This window comes from Acanthaster planci, linkage group LG14 (assembly GCF_054643075.1).
Source record: "Acanthaster planci isolate LZ-2023a linkage group LG14, COTS_SCS, whole genome shotgun sequence".
NCBI lineage: Eukaryota > Metazoa > Echinodermata > Asteroidea > Valvatida > Acanthasteridae > Acanthaster > Acanthaster planci.
The window spans coordinates 10196521-10202520 of record NC_141790.1 but is presented as its reverse complement, the minus strand read 5'-3'; positions in this window follow the sequence as shown (position 1 = coordinate 10202520).

The window sequence follows — 6000 nt, the reverse complement described above, 5'->3', positions numbered from 1 at the left end:
ACTCTTTAACAGTGATGACGTCGGGGTCCACGGTTGGATTAAGGTCCATATGTACTAGTCTTGCGAGAGCTCATCGCAAAACGTATATAGGGACAATGGGAGGTCCTCTAGCTGTTGAAGATGCTTAGGTACATAGGTAGGGGTAAGGGATGTAGCTCAGGTCTGCTGGCAAAAATGAAATAATCTTCAAAATGGAACTTACAAAGCTACATTCTTGTAAGAATTATCTGAGAATTGGCAAAAATTCCCTGTAAAAAGTTCACACCTGTCCCATTCCACTGATGAATAAGCATTGTGCTGGTAAAGTAATACATTTAAATAGCAAACAAGGTCCAAGCCACTTCCGGGGGCTCCATCCTATTGGAACGCCTCTCTAATTAGACACTGGCTGAAGTTTTGTGAATATGCCATTTTTTTCAGTGAGTTTTTCCTGACACACGTTTCGTTAGATCAGGCTGACAACCCTTCAACCAGGAACAGCACAAGACCTTGTCAACGGCCCTCTTTTTTTGGCCCCCACCCACAACAGGCACACCTTACGGTCTTGCCAGCAAACCCAGTTCTCGGTCCGGCGGTTCGAGCGGGGCTGCGAAGAGCATCTCCCCCGCTGCCCTGGGTTTCAAGCCCGGCGGGGTGGAGAAGGGTACTGTTGCCGCCAAGATGATGTCGACGCTAGGATCGGTGAAGTCTGGCACCGTAGTCGCCCTGATGCAGAGCAGTGGGGCCAAGGGCACAAGTGAGGGAGTGTCCTGTACAACTCACCGGAGCAGCAGCGGTCAGGCCCAGTACGTAAAGTGCACCGTCAAGAAGTAGCTGATCGAACTCGCTTCTCAAACAATAGGCTCAATTGCCTGTGCTAACTATTTACCCAAGGATGAAAGTTGAAACTACGGTTAGTAGGGCTAGGGCTATGCCAACTCTTTTTTCCTCCGTTGGAATGATTTGTCGTTCATTTCCGAAATGAACGACAAATCATTCCAACAGAGGAAAAAAGAGTCAGTGAAAATACACTTGCTATAATATTAACTCATTCGGGGGAGTGACCCAAAAATGTATTTAAAGCATTCAATAAGATGACGTATCCATTGCTACTCATTTGCATATCTTCACCTTGGATGCCAATGCAATTTTCAATATGAGTAAGCACAGTGCCTTGATTGGAAGTCTTCATGGCTTCAACACGACTGTGCACGCCCACTAAGTTATTGTTTTCTTTCGATCCGTGGATTTGCTTGAGAAATGATCTAACTGATAAATACATCACGGCTAATATGTACCAGTGTTGTAAGCGATAGAACGCGAGAACAACAGAAATTAATTATTCGTTTCTGTTCACTTGCCACTTCAAGTTGAGACAATAAGCAGCGAAACACCGAAAAACGTCTCTGCACTTGATGGTGACTTAGCCCCACTGAGGCATGTTTTCACACAGCCTGTCGACTTATTGGATACTTAACACTTTGTTTCCCGCCAACAGTGACAACATAGGGCTGGAATAGCATGAATCGAAGATACCAAATAACTTGTGTTAAGATTCAACACATTGTAACTAGGATATATGTAATGTTATTATGGTTATCATTATTCGCTTACCCTCGCTTGTTATTAATTAATATACTACCATCAGACCTAGCTTACGATCAATGCTTGCATAGTTTCCTCCACAAAGCGATGCCAAGAACCATATACGACGCAACTTTAGAATCAACAGTATTAGCAGCTTCAATGATCAGGTTGAGTCGAATTGCAGATTTATGAATAAATTCTCTCCACGTGCAATGACGTTCTTTCTGTGTGCAAGTAAGATTGCTAACAGTTTCTGTTAGCCCCGTTTTTTGGTGAACAGATTAATTGCCCTCAATATAACCATGCCCTCAATGATATCTCATGGAGACATTCTACTGACTGCTTTTCGTGATTAATAACATACAACCGCAGCTACTCTTAATAAGGTTTTGTTTTGCCAAAATCCATGCTGTTTAAAGTGTATTATGCTTACTTAAAGGTTATGTGATCTTAACGTATATACACCGTGAATGCATGCCGCTTATGTTCAAATGCATACGCTGTTTTGGGATCTGATCTTGAACTGTTTGAATCGACGGGCTTATCAATAAAATGTTAATGATCTAAGACGTTGTACTGTTATTTTCTGAACAATGCCACTCATTGTGGCCTCTTTATCAAGGGTAAGAATGTTGTTCTCAACACGTTATCGACAAGAGCCTTTGGTATTAGCCTGGAACCAAAATCGCGGAATATGCTGATAAGTTACTCTCGTGATCCAAGTGTTGACATTTTCCTGAGAAAGCCTCGTAAATAGATAGCTGTGGGTACAGGTGGATTGCGTGGAGAGTTGGGGATCATTATTTTGTATAATTCTGGGATATCTCGTTTAAATTAAAGTGCAATTTTCAGCCATTGTGTGCACGTAGATTTCATACTGATCAGCTCATTGAAGTTTAAGCGCTGCACATCCGTCGCGTGGATAAACAATTGGTCGCGCACCCAAACAACAGAAAAACAAGGTCTGGTAAATGAAACATGAATTCCGGTGGTTTTAAGTTCGCACGTTTTTCTTCACGAGGTTGTGCGAATGGATTACCTTTGAAAATTCAATCAGTGAAAAACAGGATGCCAGCCTTAACCTGCAAAGGAAGTGACTAAGAACGTTCCTTCGCCCCGCACAGTTTTTGTAACATTTCAACAGCAGGGGTTTCCCCGATGAGAAATTCACCAATGGGGGCTTATATTAAGCCCCGGAAACGAAGAGAAAGTTGTCCAGACTGCTTGTCAGGCAAATTCATTTTGAATTTGGAGAATCGCTCACCTGGGGATCCCAGTTCGCCACTACTCAAAGAAATCACCGAGCCTATTCAACAGGCAGGTCTTCAACTTGAATGGCACATATTTACAGACACTGCGTGGTTTATTATTGTCATGTACATGGCAATTCGACACCCAAATTGCCACACTAAAACTCAGTTTAAAATGAGAAGTCCAATGTCTGACTTCGTCTGAAGCACCATTCGGCGCTTTTATTACAGCCCCGTTCACGTAATGTCGAGTAAAAGTGTGTCTACACTACAGATTCAACCTGTTTCTTCTACCATAAATGAACCTGTCGTTACACACTTTTAACAAGACCACGAGGTCTACCTAAGTGAGATCTCAAAATGAATGCCACTTTGCCATTTTGTTTCCATCTGGTCAGTTCTTTGTGCTCTGGACAGAAATGAACGGATCGTTTTAAACCCGTTTTTTTTTTAGGCATGTATCGTTTTCGACAGTTGATGAATTACACCCCCACTAAGTCTTGTAGGCCTGCTCTGTACGCCAAAGAGCCACAGGTATGCCGTTCTAAAGGTTAATTAATTGTCTAAGAGCGACATTTGCCAGTTAACAGCATTCTGACGTTTATCCAAGGGAACAGAGATCACGCAATGAACATCCAACTAAATGATCTATACTGGGGCTTGCAAAATATTTGGATTAAAGGAAGAGCAACATGCTGATTGGATTTCGGAATGTTGCCAAGAAGCTTGTAGTTTTGTACTGTGTTTACAGTCATTTAGCTTTCCGTTTTTTGGTGAGTGATTTAAATTCATCGGAATTTTTCTCCTGACCAGCAAATTTATTAGGCTATACGCAGTGCTACTGTCTTGTCAAAATTTAATAATTGATAAGAGAATGGCCATAGCACGGCAATAGTGGGGCATATGCGCTAATAGCCGAGCTCAAAAGTGTCGCAGTGTCGTTTACTGTCGTGCAAGTGCCATTCAGAGCACCGATAGCGCGGCATACCCTGGTCGAGCTGCAGAGGTTACCGTGCCGGATGCAATTTGGCGAGCGCAAAGCCCCGTGCTATTGCCGTGCCGAACTTAGCCTTCCTCTGAACAAAAAACTTAAAATGGTCTTTGCCGCAGACGCTGATGCCACCAGCCCAATCCAAGTCACCCAGGGGAATCGCCTCGTCGGCCAGTCTGGCCAAGGGGTCTCGCTCCGCCGGGCCTGGTAAGGGGAGCGCGCAACGGTCGGGCTCGGCGCCGGCCTCAAAGAGCGTCAGCCCGGGGAGCTTGGGCTTCAAGCCGTCCGGCGTGGCCAAGGGCTCGGCCGCCGCTACCATGATGTCCTCGCAGGGCAATGTGAAGTCCGGCTCGGTGTTGGCCGACTTGCAGAGCAGCGGAGCCGGGGGTAGAACACCCAGCAAGGGCTCCACCGCCGTCTGCAATACGCGACCGAGCAGAGGCGGCACTTCGCAGACCATAGAGTGTACAAAGCAGTGAGGGAGCGCAGTCTAGCATTATCGTGCATGAAAAATACAGGTTCTATGTTTAATTAATTGATTAATCTGGTGAAACAATAACTGCGCATGCCGCTTCTACGTTTAATTTGGATTTTAATGAATGACCCGATGGTTAGGAAAGTTTCGGTGGGGGCACGGGGGGGGGCAACCTCTTCTGATCCGACACCAAAAATAAAGGAAGAAATCAGTTTTGAAAAATGAAATATAAGTTATATTGATAATAAAGATGGTATCCTTCGAAGGTTAATATTGGTACGTGGTGAGCGTTAAAGAGAACGTAACGCGTTACTTTTGTGTCCGTCTGTCTGCAACGATCGGATATAAGTAAGAAAATCTGAGGGGCCAAATCCTCCATCCCCCGCTCGGGAAAAATCTTGGATTCTTGCCCCTGACCTCTTCGCCCACAATCACTGTGCGATCCCAATATCACCACTGCAATTACTTCCAGTTTTTAGTAAGTAGATTTTCTTGACTAATTCCCACGTAATCTATCTTTAGAAATTAGTCCGCGCAACGCTTTTTTTATTTGGTATTAAGTCCAACAATATCCTAAGATCTTTGCAGTACACTCGACTCTGTCGGATACTACTAAATAAGCCCAGACTCGAACTTCAGCAGGCATAACACATTAAAAACACAGCTTTGAAACACTGAGTTTATTGTGTCAGACGCTGTCAGTGGTGTAACTCTTTTAGGATCTGGAGAGCATGTGTTTGTGTAGTGTATGTCCTACTGACGGTTGGGACATGTGTCCCCCCGCGGTTTATGTCCTGGGGGCAGATCGGACATGTGTCTCCCTCTGTGTATGTCTTGGGGGCACGTGGGACATATGTCCCCCACAGTGTGCGTCCTGGTCTACTAATGTGCTCCTTTTGGAAATCTTAAAAGTAAACAAATATGCAAGTCGTGTTTTTAAGTTTTTTGGCGCCTCTTTTGTTTATGCATAGTAATTGGATATTTATTTGTCACTCTGGTGCATTTAACGAGCCGGGGAAGTCTGAAGTTTAACACAAGATTGGAAGTAAGTTACAAAAGGGAAAAATATCTCATAAGTCAATGTGGTATTGGAATATTTTATCATTATATTTGAATAACAAAGAGTTTTATGCGATAAGAACGAATCATACGAGACCCTGGTTTTTTATTTAAATCCCCTCACGTCCGATATTTTACACTCAGCAGTATATTGAAGACAACTGTATATCACATACTTCTCAACCCATCATCGACTCAGGAAAGCACATAATTATGGATTCACCAACGGTCCAAAGGCGTTTGATGCACATGAACAGATGAGTCATCACCGATGCCGAGTATTTCTCACGGCGGGCCTGTCCCTTCATGAGAAATAATTCAATAATAAATTAGAAAATCGTTCGCTTCCGTACCCGCACGCTTGTGCTAAACCTGAAAGGAGTCCTCCACGGTGTCGGCCAGTATCGTCTTCTCTCTGGCCCCTGGCATGTGATCAGTAGTTTTTAAGCCTGTCCGAATATCTTGAACTCATAATTGGAGAATAGTTAATCAACAACAGTGCACTTAATTAAATAGGTCTACTAAATTTCATTGGTAAATACGGGAAGCTAGCATTTGGTGTGGATCAAGGGGCCTGTTTGTTCCACACAGATCTGGATCTCGATAAGGGATCCCAACGCTGGTTCACACCATCCACTACGCGGGTCTTGGTGTCCGTA